Source organism: Delphinus delphis, chromosome 7 (genome assembly GCF_949987515.2).
Source record: "Delphinus delphis chromosome 7, mDelDel1.2, whole genome shotgun sequence".
NCBI classification, from domain to species: domain Eukaryota; kingdom Metazoa; phylum Chordata; class Mammalia; order Artiodactyla; family Delphinidae; genus Delphinus; species Delphinus delphis.
Window position 1 is genome coordinate 13,173,029 of NC_082689.1, and position 17,516 is coordinate 13,190,544.

The following is a 17,516-nucleotide window of genomic DNA, read 5'->3' on the forward strand; positions in this document are numbered from 1 at the left end:
ACTTTTGTTATTTATTTCCTATTGACCACACCCTTTATAAAGATTACTTTGTATAATATTGTGAGACTTCTCAAAATTTGAAATTTCACTCTACTTAGCTAAAATGCACCAAGTTAAACTGGTAGGATTCAGGTTGTATTTAAGACCTTAAACATTTTATCTTTTATTTGAGTTAATCATTTCCTTATTTTCTTTTGTGTAAAATCATCACTCTACCTTCCCAATGCTGAGCCTAGAACTGAAAATAACTACATCACTTTACAATTATTTCCACTGAAATAAAACTATCCATTACATATATATGCAGAGCAGAAAATATACATAAGGCAATCCAAATGGAATCCCTAGACACATAAAAAATTGCCCTTTTTGCTCTCTCTGTAGCCACTGCTTGCATCCAAGGAACTCAAGAAGCTGAGACACTACATAACTTTAAGTGTTAAAGCCAAAAGAAATTGAGGTACATTCCTGAGATATAAGTATATGCAAAAACTTTAAGATCATACACTTACATGGGTTATTCCCTTTGTAAATTAAGAAATACATTTTGTATGGTCTCAATTTACCAGAGGATATTTTAATGTGGCACTAACTGGTGTCAGGATTGGGTTCCCCCATAGTCTAGAGGGCTTTTGGTTAATTATAGGCTGTTTTTGAAAAAAAAAAATGTACAAAAAGAGTCAGATAAATATCAAGCATGCCATCTTCTCATATATTTAAAGAATTTTTCTTTACTTATAAGTCAGAACAGATTCCTTCTTTAGTGCAATTTCATACATTGTGACATCAACCACTCTGGCTCCATAAGGAATGGCTCCAGTGGACATGTACACTGACTTCTCAGGCAGAATCTTCCTGTGCGCCATTTATCACCATTTACCCAAAGCCGAGTTCTAATATAACAGCATCACCTTAGTGAATTAGTCCACTGGCCCTAATGAGTGCTGGTTCTTTTTTCTCTTCTTAAAGTGTTTACTCAGAATTTCTGAAATGGAGCTGTTCTCCATCTAAAACTTTGGTTTTCCAAGATATAAAGTTGTGAAAGCTCTACTAATTCAGGTATTTTCCACATACACTGAGAGGTAGAGGAAGAAAAAGCATATGTTTGGGAGAGAACTGCTCCCCAATTCTTAAAGTTCTGTAAGAAGCTTCTTAAATTTTAGGTCACAGTTAACCCCATATGATAATGTTGTAGCTAGAATAAGATAGAGTTTATTTTGTACCATTATTGTCATGCTATTTGCGTTAACCAGGAAAAAACAAAATACATACGAGGGAATAAATTTCATGGTGGAAAGCTGAGACATTTTGCTTTCATTTCACATTTATGTTTTTCACTTTATTTGCATATGGGAAAGTTTTCTAGTGCCCACCCCTTATTTGTTTCTTAGGTTTTCAAACCACAGCTGTCTTAACACTGTGAGGAAGTTATGTGAATTTGAGTTATTAAAATTTGATTTTCCCTCCCACTCCAATCATTGCATCTTCTCTGAGATAGAGAATCCTATTTTGCCCAGTAGTATCTATTCATCCAAATAAAAGTTTCCCAAGGCAATTTTGACTATATTTTTTGTTCAGCAAGAGAAAAAGATCTTTTACATTTTTCGCATGTACTCAAATCAATTTGAAAAAATAAGTACTTAAATAATCAGGCTTCATATACATATGTAAAATATGTATGCAAATTAATACCTAAAATTTGCTGACTTCACGCAGGACCAAATCAACAGACTAGATTGCCTGGCTTCACTCCATAACCCATGCAAACCGTGTCAAAATTGTTTTTCTGATCAAATCTTATAATGTGTCAAAAATAAGTTCTATAATTTCACTTTGATTATGCTTGAAATCCTACCCTCAACCCCACAAATGATCATGCTTATTTTTTCATTCCACTGTCATTAAAATGCAGTTGTTCTGCCAAAAATGGGAAATGTTAGAGTTAAAACCAAGAGAGCTTGTTGAAGTGACTACAAAGATACTGATTGCTTTTTTTCTCAGAAAGCAGATTACTTTGTAGTGAGTTTTTCTCCACTATCTCCCTTCCCAAAATGGTTAACATGGGCGTAGATCATATTAATGTAGAGCACCATAAATCAGATATTTCCCCCAAACTTCTAGGTTGTCATGGTGCTATATGCCCATGGTCTAAAAAGACTGCATATTTCACTAATATTAGGGACTCACACAAAATGTCAATAGCTGAGGTACTTTTCTGAGCCTTTGGCCAAATGTTTCCAGATACTTACAAGGCAGTATTTGCAAAGTACATATAGTCAGTATAATGACTGACTGGAGCTACAATAGAAACCATCTAATTGAATTGGGAGGTGATGACTTATTTATATTTTTAAACAATAGCAAACCTTCCTGTCTCTAGGATTTTTACACTTCTCTCTCTAAACTTTACAGATGTTCCAAGTCCTTGGGCTTCTCTGTAGTTCCTTGTGAAGTTGTAGTATTTTTTCCTCAGGTCTTTTTTCACTGATTTTCTAAACTGTCAATGTCCTTCACAGAGTCTCTTCCTTTGCTGAGTTGGCAAACATATGTTGTTCTTTCCACAGGGGAAAAAAAAACTGGCGTTTGTGGCTCACATTTTCTCATATTAATTTGTTTACCACTTGACTATATAGAAAATAAGTTGGAGCATTGTCTAAAATGTGAAGAATTAGGAGAGAAGTTAATTTCCCCTTATGTTCTACAGTCATTAATCCACACTACTTGATTATAAATTCTTGCAAGTTAAAATGACCAAAACTATATCGTGGAAGCTCTTCCATTAGGTTTTCTTATTTTTGGACTATATTTAGAAAAATATTCCAGTTCTATGATACTAAAACAACTTTAAATTTTCCTAATGATAATGAACAATATTATCATAGTAATAGTTCTCCCAGATAGGGAATACCTACATTTCTTGTATTTAACATTTGCCAATAGTTGGAAAAATTAGAGTGGAGACACCCCAACAAAATAAGTGTGTGTCCCAAGTAAAACAAGTCCACCTAAAGTTCTATAGAAAATATTTATTGTGATGAGAATAGTGAAATGTCTGATATTGAGTGGTATTAAAACATACAATTCTCAAAGAGGTTTATGTCTAATCAGTTAGGAAGAAGCAGTTTCAGCTTTGGTGTATGTCTGATAGTTTGGATTTTTATTTTTTGGTACTGTGCCTTTTCTTTTCTTTCTTTCTTTCCTTCTTTCTTTCTTTCTTTCTTTTCTTTCTTTCTTTCTTTCTTTCTTTCTTTCTTTCTTTCTTTCTTTCTTTCTTTCTTTCTTTTTTTCCTTATTTCTTCCTTCCTTTCTTTCTTTCAGAACACAAAACTGGGCTGACACAAATGTGTTAAGAGACTGTTGTAAAATATTTATGGTATGGAATAGCAGATAAATAACTCTGGCATGCACCACGTGAATGCTAATTAATACCCTGGAAAATATTTTCAATGCTTTTAATAATTCAACATAGCTTATTTTACCAATGAAAATCTAGTTTAACCATTTCTGTGGTAATATAACTAAGTGGTTAAGAGGGTACGAAATAGGCTGAGGCTCATTAAAGCCCTGGTTGCCTTCGCTGTGGCTTTCTTTCTGCTCCACCTAATAAGACATGCAAACTTCAGCATTAAGTATTCCCAGCTAAAATCCATTCCATTTCATAACCAGATTGCTTGATCTATTTAGTGCTGGATTCAATTAGCATGCTTAGAGAATCTGAAAAATGAGATACATACCAAAATTTAAGTCCCCAGGGACAGCTAAGTGCAATATTCAGAAGGTGACTTGTGTCTGTCAGAGCCCTCTCTCGCGGCTGATCTCAGGGCAGTTCTGTAGGAGTAATCCAGCACCATAAGAAATAGACTTGTAGTTCAGCTCAGTTTTTCTTCAATTAAAGTGCATTGTACCTGGATGGGAAAAGTGTCCACTCCCAGATTCTTCATCACTAGAGATCAGAGCATTCTTGATGTTCTTCCTATCAGATAAAATGGCCTTTAAAGTTTGCTAGGAAGATGCGGTGGCAGAAGACAGGTGCTTGCTTCCTTAAATCGACATTCAGAGAAAAGAAGGCATAGCTAATGGGTGGGGATGAACACACAGCCCCTCTCCTTCTAGGTCCAGCAGGGAAGAAATTGAATAATTTTACCCACTTTGCTACACAGATAATTACAAGACTCGAAGCAATCACCCAGGCTGGCTAAGTTGCCTCATTGATTATATTCTGTGAAGACAAAAATAAATGAAAACAAAAAATCAGAAACATCCTTTCTACATGTCTCTTTTCAGCCAAAAAGATGCTCTTTCTCATTGCCACTTACATACAGAAGGTTTGGAGCAGCCTAGCTTGTGGCATCGTCCCTCCCCCGTGACAACCAGCTCTCTCTCTCTCATACTCTCTCTCCCCTCCCTCCCTGCCCCTGACTCCCTCCCTTTCTGCTTCTCTCTCTCCTCTCCAGCTGCCTTAGTCTGTTGATGCTGCTGCTGATTAATCAGGGATTCTGAAACAAAGAACCTACCTTCTGAAATAAGCAGTAATCTTTCTTGTCTGTTTCTGCAATCCGTCTGCATTGAACGGCAAAGCTGCCAGCGTTCTAGCACCCTGGATAGTTCCCGCTCACTAGGCCCATTGGAAAAGGGAGGAGAAGCAACTGAAGAAATGACAAGAAACCCGAAAGCAGCACCGTTCTACTTCAGATTTCGGCTCCCTGGGGCTTCCCATCCTCATTAAAGGCCTCACATCTAGGCAACAGAACCTCTCTCTTTTATCTATCTGAGCCGAAGTCTGATTAGTAAATAATAAAATGAGAAGAGGATAAAGAAACCCCTTCATTTATAGCCACCACAACACTAATTCAGCCTTTATGAAGAAGAGGAATATAAATCCATCAAAAATAAATGTTCTTACTACCGAGGATGTTTAAGTCATAAGCTTTCACCCCTGGCATGGCTAATGAAAATGAGCAACAACTTAAACGGAACATTCAGATCTCAGTTTGATACCCTTATTTGATATCAATTTTGCTTCCACCCTCCCTGCATAGCCGAGCCAGGCACACAATTACTGCTGACGTTCTTTGGGCTGCTGCTTGGGGAAAGAGGGGAGGAGCCTTTTAACCTCATCAAAACAGCTTCATGCCACCTGCTCCCATGGCATGAGAAAAAAACTAGCCCAGTTAGAAGGAACATGCACAGCACACGCCTATGTGGAATTAATGTTTCAGTTGGAGTGCACGTTATTTTTGTGTGTATGTGTTTTTATTTTATTTTATTTATTTTCTTAACATCTTTATGGAGTATAATTGCTTTACAATGGTGTGTTAGTTTCTGCTGTATAACAAAGTGAGTCAGCTATACATATACATACACCCCCATATCTCCTCCCTCTTGCACGTTATATTTTTTAACAAAAATAAAATGTGAATTAACCATTGCATGTGTGTCACTAAGTCCTGTAGAATCACTGTTGAAATTATTTAAAGTCATCTTATTTCCTACACATACTAAGAACTCCCCTCATACATGTCTTAATATTCTACTGAATATATACATACCATGTTATATACATATATACACATCATGTTATATAATACAACCTATATAGATATTTTTGTGTGTGTATATATATATACACAAACTTATATGTGTGCATATGCACAGACACAGATACACACACATATACATCAAGTCCTAAGTTTTTATCTAACCTGCTTTTCCTCAGAGTAAAAACTGTAACAAAGTAGATTAATGTAGATTACACATTTTAATGTGTAAGTTCATATACTACAGTAAAAGTAACAATAGGAAAAAAGTTTCTGCTTCTTTGGGGCTAAAATATCAATTTTAAGGGGGAAAATGAGCTTATTATTCAATAGCGACCTGTAGATTTTTTCCTGTCACATTCTTTTCCAGTAACTCTTATTGTAAATTACCATCACTCAAAAGCTGATTTTCCCAAGAGTTATCCTAAACATCTAAATTCATAACTAATTTCTTAGAAAAATGTGTTCTGAATGTAATTTTTCACATATCAACAGACTATGAAAAAATAATAAACTTAAGTTCATCTTCCTGATTTTTAAGTGCCATCTGGGACTGTAGTATGGTTTTACAATTTTTTTAAAACTTGTAAGTATCTGTGGGAAAATGAAATCGGCACATTACATTACTATAAAACTTCTGGTTTTCACATGTCCTAGAGTGCATTCCTAATGTGAATCACAGAGGTCATTTATTTCCTGCTCTTTGTGCATCTACTTTTTGTTTGGAAAAGAACACCTGTTTAATGCACTCTGGAAGATTAGACAGATGAAAAGAAGGAAGGGAAATATAATTGGGAAAGAGAAGAGGCCATCTCTCTCTCTTTATCTCTCTTCCCCTCCCACCCCTATCTTACGAACATTCTAAAAACTTAGCACATTGTAGAAAAGCGCCTCAAGTGACGCTTAATATCTAGTAACAACCACCATGTTGTGATCAAAAGGTTTAGTAGTGTATCACTAGTAATAGTCAAGTGTCCTTACAAAAGTTATCTTTCAGCACAGGACCAAAAGCAGAAAAGATTCTCTGTAAAGAAATTATATGACAGACATTTAGGGAAGTGGAAATATTTTATCATGACTGATAATTTTATCAGATAAGGGAAGGCTAAATTTTTCAGCTATAAAGAGTTTGAATAGACACTGGTGTAAAGTCCATTTCCACATATGAGAAAATTAATCCCCAGGTAGGTACACTGACCTGCTTCAGTCCTCACACTCATCAACTCATTGGGACCAGGATCTAAGGTCACTGAGCTGATTGTGCATCTTTGGCCAATAAAGTGGTTCTCAGTCACCTTGATTTCATGCAGCAGGATAATTTAAAGTAAAGTAAGGAGACACTGACATATGGTTGCTAACTATAAAAAGAACCAACATTTTTTACCACAAAAATTTCAAAAGCTAAAGGGATTATTTTTATCCCCCCAGAATAGGGAGAACATATTTATAATAATGTGTGGTCCATTAAATTTAATATTTTCAGCTTTATGAAAATTTGTGATTATTGTTGTCTCCCTCCCTTCTTCCTTCCTTCCTTCCTTTTTTTCCTCTTCTTTTCACAGTACAGGGCTTGAGAAACAACACATTATATCAAACCCATCTTCCCAATCCCACTCTCTCCGCACTCCAGGCCACAGAGTCTATTGATCAAGCAATTTCTTCTCTGGAGACATATTAGTGTATCAGCTTTTATGGCACATTTGAGAGCCCGTGCCTAGAAGGTCCCAAGAACTACTTCTTTAAGTCTCACTGAATGAAACAGAAAAGGGTCTATACTTTCAAATAATCATAGAACCAAATGTAAAATTCATTTCTACTTGTTTCAGTAATATCCAAAGAAAAATGCATTGGACAAAATTAAAGTTGAAAATTCTTATATTAAGAATAAAAGTATAGAGGCAATTAAGCTCAAATTATAGTTATATGTTGGTTTATTTCTTGAACATCTTCATAAACTACATATATGGTTCCGATGTCAATAGGAAACAGGTCATTGAAATGCCTCGTGACTTATTTCTTTTAAAGTTCTTAATTCAGGGAAGTTTGTCTCTTTCTATTATAATATACTAACAGAGTTGATGCTCTTGGGGTTAAATAGGTCCCTTCTGTGAACTCAGATAGGCCAGGAGAGTCAGAGTCCTGAAAATGCTTCTTAGTCTGTAAATCAGCCAGATGGTGGGGAGTGCTTTTTGTATAAAAGTGATGCAAATGAGAAAAGTGAGAACTGAAACTGAGCGATCTAGCTACCTAAATTTTAAGGGGTTTATTTAAATCTATCAAGAGGTACTCTCTGAAGTCATGTCATAATTTATAATAAAGCCTTTCTAGTTTTTTCCACGATCTGTAATTTTTCTATTATTCTTTCCACATTTAGCTTAAGGAGATGACACCTCTGTTATAATGAAATTATTCCACTAGGGAAAAAGCTAATCTCCTTACCATCCAATCAGGATTTCTAAGCATTCTGGTAATAGCCTGAAATGAAAGTCTTGGTAGAATGAGAACCATATGTTCCTCATGATTTTTGCCTATGCAAAAATATAGATTTCAACAGAAGTCGCACATATGATTTAGAAAACATGGGGCAGTGGATAACAATATGGTGCTCCAGGATCCAGAATACTAACTGGGGAAAAAAAAAAGATTTATTGTCTAACAACATACACAAAAACTACATTTGTACTGTGAAGGGATTGTCAATAAATGGGAATTCCCATGGCAGGAAACTTAGGAATTGATCCAGACATCCCTCCTTTGGTTTGTCCAGCAGATATTTTCCAGTGAAGATTTCAGAAGATTTTACATTTATAAAAAATATATTTATCTCTGTACTCAAATATTATTTTTTAAATAGCTAAAACTGAATCTACATATTCTAACAAAAAAGACACTCCCACTCCAACCAACCATCTCCTTTCTTTGTATGCATTTTTACTCAAGATTAAAAAATCAGGTCTATCATACCCTGGTAGTCTGTCCTGACTTATCACAGCCAAAACCTGATGCTCATTCTCTATGTTATGAAATTATCCATTAATAAATACCCCACCAATAAAAAGTAAAGTTATAATATTTTTTCATACTCTGCCAAACATGCTTATTTCATTCTCCAAGTGTGCTAGTTGAGATTACTGAAAGAGTGGGATACTTCTTTTCTATTTCCAGGACCCCAGGACATTGATTGCACCTGGACAGCAGCAGGGATTTATTGAATGCATGCATGGCTCCAGATCTTAACTGATGGCATGGCCAGTACAAGAAGAAAATTCAGAAGTACCTATGTACGGAACATAGAATTCTCTTTTTAAAAATTCTATATCAAAATTACAAAACAAAATTAGCCACTCTAAAACTCAAATATTCGAGGAGGGAAAATATCTTTCCAAAGAGGCTCCATATTTTTCTACCTGGAAAATCAAAAATAACCAGTTTGAAACTGACTAGAAATAATGAGATAAGTTGACCTTCATAAGAAGGTCAACTGAATATACAAACATAAGGGCTATATTTAGAGAAAACAAAATTTTTCTGAGAGACTCTCTTAGTCAACTTAGGCTGCTATAGTGAAATACCATAGACTGGCTGGTTTAAACAACAGACATTTACATTTCACTCTTCCAGAAGCTGAGAAGTCCAAGGTCAAGGTGCTAGTAGATTCAGTTTATAGTGAGAGCCCTTTCTCTGGTTTGAAGACAGCCACCCTCTTTCTGTGTCCTCACAGGGCAGACAGAGTGAGAGCTCTGGTCTGTCTTCCTCTTCTTATAAGGACACTAATGTTATTATGGGGGCCCCACCCTCATGACCTCATCTAAATCTAATAACCTCCCAAAGGCCCACTTCCAAATCCCATCACTTTGGGGATTAGAGTCTCAACATGAATTCTGGGGTGCCACAAACATTCAGTCCATAACAGAGACATAGAAGACATGAGAAAAAAGAGATATTCCTTCTAGAATAGAAAGAATCAATTTTGTAAATAATTACTTCTTACTAAATTGACTTCAAAGTGAATGTAATGTCAGTTTAAATGAAATATCATGTTTAGTGGAATTTGAAAAACCAATAGATCCTTTGAAAGATATTTTCTTGACTAAATATTAAAACATTCTGCAAAGCTAAATTCATTTTATTGTAGTATTTGACAGGAATTGACTGTGAATCAATAGAAGAGATTAGAAAGTCCAGGAAAAGCATATACGTGTATTTAGCATGTAATAAATATGGCATTGCATATCAATAAGTAATACAATTAAGTATACAGAGAAATGCATACATATGCACATAAAAACTTTTTACGATTGTTTGCAAAATAAATCTAATCTTTTGCTAATGTAAGTGTGGTCCAAGAACCTGCAGTGTCAGCATCCTCTGGGGCTTGTTAAATATGGGAAACTCAGGTTTCTTCCTAGACCATCTGAGTCAGGAGCTGCATTTTAACACATGCCTAGGTGATTGGTGTGCAAATTAACATTGCAAAGCAAAGTCCAATAAAAATTCCTAGGATGCACTGTCAAAAATGATCGCCACGAGCTACACATGGCTATTGAGCACTTATGTGGCTAGTGAAACTGAGGAAATAAATTTTATTTTAACTAATTTAAATTTAAAATTTACTTGTGGGTAGTGGCTACCATATTAGACAATGAAGCTCTAGAACTTCCTTTGAAATATTTGCATATGAAAACATTAATTTACTGAAAGTTTAATATGATCTTGGGGTGGAGACGACCAATCTAAAGATAACATCAAAGCTAGAAACTATTAAGTGACAACCAGAGAATTGAATACATAAAAATATAAGATATTTAAATGGAAGAAGATTATAAATAAGTTGTCATTTAAGTGCAAAATGGGGAAATTATTTGCAACACATGTGAGAGCTAAGCAGATACACATTCCTCTTATATTAGTAAAAACAAAAAAAAAGAAAAATTTACATGTAAGCAAGACATAAACACCACAGTACTAAACAAGAACAAAAGATAGGAATGGGTCATTCAGAAAATAAGAATTTGAAATGACAAATAAGTATGGAAAAGCATGTTAACCTCAGTAATAGCAAAATCCAAATTAAAATAACAAATAGGTCTAATTTTTTATATAATTTCCCATGATGGTAAACATGTGGAGAAATGGCCAGTTATGTGAATGTATGCAACCAAATGAAGGGAAAACTGATAGTTTTAATTTTTTTTTTTGTAATGAGCACAGTCTTTGAAATAATAATTCTACTTTAATGACGGTAAGTCTACAAAACTATGTTTCAGTCATTTATAGTGTGTAATAGCAGAAATTTGAAAACTTTTTACATATTCCACAGTAGGAGATTGAAAAATAAATTATGATGGAAGTATTAAAACTATGATATAGATCTATATTCACTTACGTGAATGTGAGTACAGCAAGGAGGGCAAGAGCATTAGCTCTTTAAAGGAATTGTTGGGCTGGAGTACTATTCACCCCTATATCCTAACAGCCTGACAGCGGTCAAGCTACAAAACTTCTCCCTGCCTCAGTTTATTGATCTAAAAAATGACCATCATATTAATGCAAAGTCATAAATTTATTATGAAGCTTAAATTAATTAATCGTCTAAGTAAAAGTCTATGTAAAAAGCTGTGTCTAGCATATAACATGTACCAATGAATGTTAGCTGCTCTTAGTAATAGATGTAATCATAGCAGTAGTAAGCAGTACTTGGAAAGATAACCAATACCATGCGTAGCACCTATGAGTTCATGTTTACAAATCCAGTGGCCATTTCTCTACCTTTATCATCCTAGTTGAAGTATTATTTTATCTTATCTTCCATATCTCTGTATTCTTCTGTTTTCTCTCTTATTTCAATGACTTCACCTTCTTTGCTGGCTCTCTGCCTGAGTTCTAAATGTTGGAATGCCCCTGACCACAGCCCCAGCCCTTTGTCTCATTTTGTTCATACCTTCCTCCCGTTCTCCAATCAAAAATTCTGTCTATATCTCCAATATAAAATTCTGTCTTCAGGGCTTCCCTGGTGGCGCAGTGGTTGAGAGTCCGCCTGCCGATGTAGAGAACACGGGTTCGTTCCCCGGTCCGGGAAGATCCCACGTGCCGCGGAGCGGCTGGGCCCATGAGCCGTGGCCGCTGAGCCTGCGCGTCCGGAGCCTGTGCTCCGCAACGGGAGAGGCCACAACAGTGAGAGGCCCGCGTACCGCAAAAAAAAAAAAAAAATTCTGTCTTCACAAAATTCCCCCTGAAAGAGGAGCCTTTGAAATACGTGGGTTTCCTTTTTTTTTTTTTTTTTCCCATTTACTTTTAAAATGAGAAGGCTTGGTCAGGAGGATCTGTGAAATGGAAATGTTGCCCATGTATCACCAAGTTGGCAATATCTGCAAAAAAAAAAAAAGATAAAAATTCAAAAGCATGTATGAGTAATGTATTGGCCAGATAAGATTTGGGGACAAGTTGTAAAGAAAAAGGGGATTGAAGGTGGCAACACAACCCATCTAATGAAAATATTTAAAGGAGGATTTAGGAGATTGTGTCCTTCAGTTGGTTGTCTGTGACTACCTTAATACTAAGCCCAGTCTTTCCCACTTTCTCAGGTTCTGCCACATAAAATGCTACAGCCTGTCTTGCCTGAATGGGGGGTATTGTAGTCTTCGTTAAACTCACACAGAGTTAATAAGTATTTGAAAATAACCATCAGTAATTAGAGAGAACAGTGGAAGAAACAAATGCGAGCTGCAGCAAACAATGTATTTTTCTCCAAGTCTGCTTCCTTACTTCATTTAGCTAATCCAAATAAAGTTATTTGAGGGAGTTTAAGGCAGATGCATGTTAAGGCTACAGGAAATTTATTACTAAAGGCCTGAGGTACTAACACTCGCTCAAAACATAGTAACAAAAAAAATAATAAATTCAAGATTATTATTTCTAAACATCCAATCTTTATCTAACTCTAGGTTGATTACAAATTCAATTTAATGTGCTTAAATGTGCTAATATGGATCAAGTTTCTACTTAATTGAGCTGTAGTTCTCTCTAGGGGTGGCTGGCCATTATTCTAAGGTCAAATTTAAATACAAAAGAGGACCTTGGCGATCACCCAGTCTAACCCCTTCATGAGACAGATTAGGAAATTGAAGAGAGAATGGTAAACAGCTTGCCTCAGAATACAGAGATGCTTCTTTGGGTTTCCAGGACCAGGTAGTTCTCTTTCTAGTCTGCAACGTTTCATTTTCATTCATAGGTTTTTTTTTTTAGCTCTTTTCCCCAAAAGTTAGCAAGAATAAAGTAGCATATTTCAAATATAATCTAGGAGTTAAAAAGCCTTTGCGGAAAGGTAAAGTAGACAACGAGCTATCCATTAAGGTCTGAGATGGATTAGTCAGGCCTTGGGTAAAATTGTGAGGTGTTTGCCTGAGGATCCCAGGAATCCCTGTCAACCTTCCCCACCCTAATGTCATTCTACTCCCTCAGCCAACTGCCTAATGCCTCCTACCCGACTCTTAGAATCTACGCTCAACATACACACTACCACTATATATAAAATAGATTAACTAATAACGACCTACTGTATAGCACAGGGAATTCTACTCAATGCTCTGTAATGGCCTATATGAGAAAAGAATCTAAGAAAGAGTGGATATGTGTATATGTATAACTGATTCACTTTGCTGTACACCTGAAACTCACACAACATTGTAAATCAACTGTACCCCGATACATTTTTTTTTTTTAAATCTGCTATTAGTTCCAGTTTGCACTCATGTTTCCCTCCATTGGAAAAGCTCTTTCCCCAGATATCTGTGTGCCCCTCCCCCTTAATACTCTCACCAGCCTCTCTCCTGAATATCCTCAGTAATTATCACACTACCCCGTTGGCTCTGGAGCTAGATTCACCTGGGTTTACAGCTCAGCTTTAGTCTTAGTTAGCTGTGTGACCTTGAACAATTATTTAATTTTGCTGTGGTTCAACTTTCTCATCGGAAAAATTGTAATAGGACCTACCTCATAGAGTTGTGATAATTAAACGAGTTACTATTTGCAAAACACAAAACATTAACTCTTATTACCGTATTTTCTTCTTTTTTCATGTATTTTTGCTATATGTTACTATCTTGATAGTATATTTACTTATTTCTTCATTTATTTAGTGTCTTTACTGTTGTAATAAAATTCTAGGAGAGCAGAAAACCTGGGTTTCTTTTTTACTTTCTACCCTAAGTGTTCAGAAAGTTTTTTGGCAAAGAGAAGGCCCTTAATAAATATTTGTTAAGTAACCTAGTTATTCCCATTTTGGGGTACTTAAGTATGTTCTCAGGCCCCTTCATTCTCAGCCTTATTTCTAACCACTGAATCAAGCTCTCTTTTGATTGGAGCTCTTTCACGCCTCAGTAAAGAGGGTGGTGAAGGGTACTGTAGGTCTATGTAAACAGGTGGCCCCAATTCTGTATCTATATGAGTCATCTGTGAACACTGAGAAGTATCCCTTGTCCAGATGATTTTTCCAACTGAACCACAGTAGCTTCTGAAATTCTGTTCTTTTCTTCACTTAAACTCTGCCTTTACCAGAGGGTTTCCAAAGACCCATTTGAGAAATTCGTGTTCACACACAGGTGAATTCTAACTTTTGGGGTATCAACTAGGTTAATATTCTTTCTCATTGTAAATAGGCCTCTGACAAAAAAAGTAAAATTGTGTTTATATTCCTCTAATTATTTTGGCCAATGCTTATATAAGGAAGTACCCAGACAGTAATACTGACAAAACCAGAGAGATGAAACATGGAGGCAACTCAGCTCGTCAATACGTAGCTACTAAAACTTCATATTTTTATGAATTTCTTCAAATTTTAATTTTTTTTCTCATTTCTTGTGTCCGAGGAAACGAATGTGGCATAGGATTTCATATAATAAAAGGATATACAGAGAACCATGCTTTAGGAAAAAAGTCAAGAATTAAAGTAAATCAACTAATTTACAAGTTTAAGTCACATTTAATCTAAACTGTAAGAGATTAGCAATAATATCTGAAGGAAGTACAGAGAATCAGGCTAACCACACACAAACACCAGAGTTAAGGAAATGGGAAGAGCTGATTTTGGAAGTGAAAACTTTTGATGACATACACACCTAACGGCCCCCTAGCCCAGAGGCTACCTTCAACAGGTACCCAATAAATAGTACTTATAGAAAGATGACTGTACAGAATGGGGGCAATGGACTATTTCTAACTTCTTTGTCTTCTTGTTGTTGTTATTATTACTATTATTAAGTATTATTGTTGTTGTTATTTTATATTTCCTATGTCTATCAAGCATGGTTATAAGCAGTAGGGGCAAAAAATAAACGATGAATTTAAACAAACTTTTGTGAATGAGTACTCCTTGGGCAACTGGTGAAGAGGTTTTGAGACAGGGAGGGAAAAGTAGGTAAAAGCAAATGAGGAAAGCATCATGTCCCATTTATTTTATAGTTTAGATTAGAGGCTGGATAGCCTAGAGACCTCTATTAAATTTCCACTTATATGCTAACATTTGGATGAGTTATTTCAATAAATTGTGCTTTATTTTCTGATAATAAAATGAGATATAAATTACCTTGCTTACACAAACAAAATACAACCATATCAAAATTACAGGAATATTATTGTAAGAAAACTGTATTAAATTAAACCACATAACATAAAATAGATCCATAAATTAAAATTTTTCCAATGGCTTTATTTTATAAATGAAGAATCTAAGGCCAGAAAATTTTGTGATTTGTGCAAATGCCATCAATGGTAAGTGTGTGGTCAGAATCTAATGTTCTGGTATAGCCGTTATGGAAAAGAACACGGAGCTTCTTCAAAAATTAAAAGTAGAACTATCACATAATTCAGCAATCCCACTTCTGGGTATTTAACTAAAGAAAATGAAATCAGTATCTAGAAGAGATATCTGCACTTTCATGTTCATTGAAGCATTATTCACAATAACCAGGATATGAAAACCACTTAAGTGTTCGAGGGATGAATGGATAAAGAAAATGAGATTTTTAAAAGAAAGGAAAGCTTGCCATTTGCAACAACATGGATGAACCTAGAGGACATTACACTAAGTAAAGTAAGCCAGACACAGAAAGATAAATACTGTATGACCTCACTTACGTGGGGAATCTAAAAAAATCAAACTCATAGAAGCAGAAGGTAGAATGGTGGTGGTGACCAGGGACTGAGGGGAGGGGGAAATGGGGAGATGTTTGTCAAAGGGTACAAACTTCCAGTTATGAGATGAACATGTTCTAGGGATCTAATGTACAGCATGGCCACTGCTAGTTAATAATACTGTACTGTATCCTTGAAATTTTTTGAGATTCGATCTTAAGTGTTCTCCCCACAAAAATAAAAACGTCACTGTGTGAGGTGATAGATGTGTTAATTAATTTTACTGAGGTAATCATTTCACACTGTATATGTATATTAAATCATTACATTGTATGCCTTAAAAAGTCACACTGTACAACCTAAACACACATTTTTACTTGTCAATCATACATCGATAAAGCTGGGAAAAAAATTTAAAATATTTAATCAAAAGAATCTAATAATCTGACTCCCAGTTTGGTGCTCTTTTCCCCAGAGAGAAGACCTAGATGGACAGAAGCTGGAGTAAATGTGACCAAACTTCTAGTTCTTCACCTGGGAAATAATAGTTTGTGCTCAGGTGTGTTCCGAGGTTCGTTCACCTGGGAAATCATGCAGTGAACAGCTCACTGCGAAGTGTATGTAACTTGTATGAGGGGAAATAAATTTTGTGAAATTCTTACTCCTTGAATTCCTGCTTACTGACATAGCATCACGCATTTTTAAATTCTTTCTGCCCTATTAAAGACAATAGTCAGAAGAAAAACAGAAGTCATAAGAGTATCAAAATACACCTTGAAAAGATGCAATTTTAGTAAATTCTTAAATGCAATGTGTAAATATTACCTATATACTCACAGATATAGATATATCTCCATATATATGTATATATCTATGTGTGTATTTACATATCATATATATGTAAAGTTCTTAAAGTCAATGCATCACCATAATTTTAAATTCTACCTGTTTGAATGTTAATGTGAAATTATACTACCTATAGATATGACATAAATTGGTTTTTAGTAGATGCTCTAAATTTCACTTTTTTAAACAGCATTAGAATAGGGAAAATAGTCTAGTATGGCTGGGTCATTAGCAGAAAGGTAATAAAAGTCCAGTGTAACTACAAGTGATTTTTAGTAAGACATTTACTTTGGAAACTCTTATCTCATTTAAAATATTTGGAGCATTGTCTATAATGATTAACTTTTTTATCCACATTAAGAGAAAACACATAGACAAAAGGATGCTATAGAGAGTAAAACCCAACCCAAGGCACTGAATGCAAACAGCCTACTTTAATCTTAGTGAAATGTTAAATGATCTTTAGAATGTTTTTAAAGAAATAGATGTGGAATCATCTAAAATCATCTTTAAAAGTTACTTAAAGCTACTTGGGTTATCTTGAGTTTGTCTATTTTCCAACCATTTAAATTAGTAGTGTGTTTTAATGCATATATTACACTGTAAGGAACACTGTGTCTTAAACCCATTATAAACTATGGTATTCACTTCAAACTCAAGTCCTAAAACTGAAATTGGTAACAAATAATAGTATGCAGCCAATACTTTACACAACCTAAACGAGTATTTACTTGATTGAGAGATTCTATATATATATACATGCAAAATATTATATATAGACAAAATATTTTTGTATATGTATAAATTGTATATCTCCTGAACTCATATATCTTTTTCTATGAGTAAACTTAGATGCAATCAGTGCAGTCATTTGGTTCTCAATCTTTAGTTGATTCTCCTCCCATGATTTCACCTCAACTCACTTTGGAGGACATATTTTTTCACACTGTTAAACATGTAGTGGTTTTGGGTGATAATGGGGCAATTCCCTGAGAATAACAC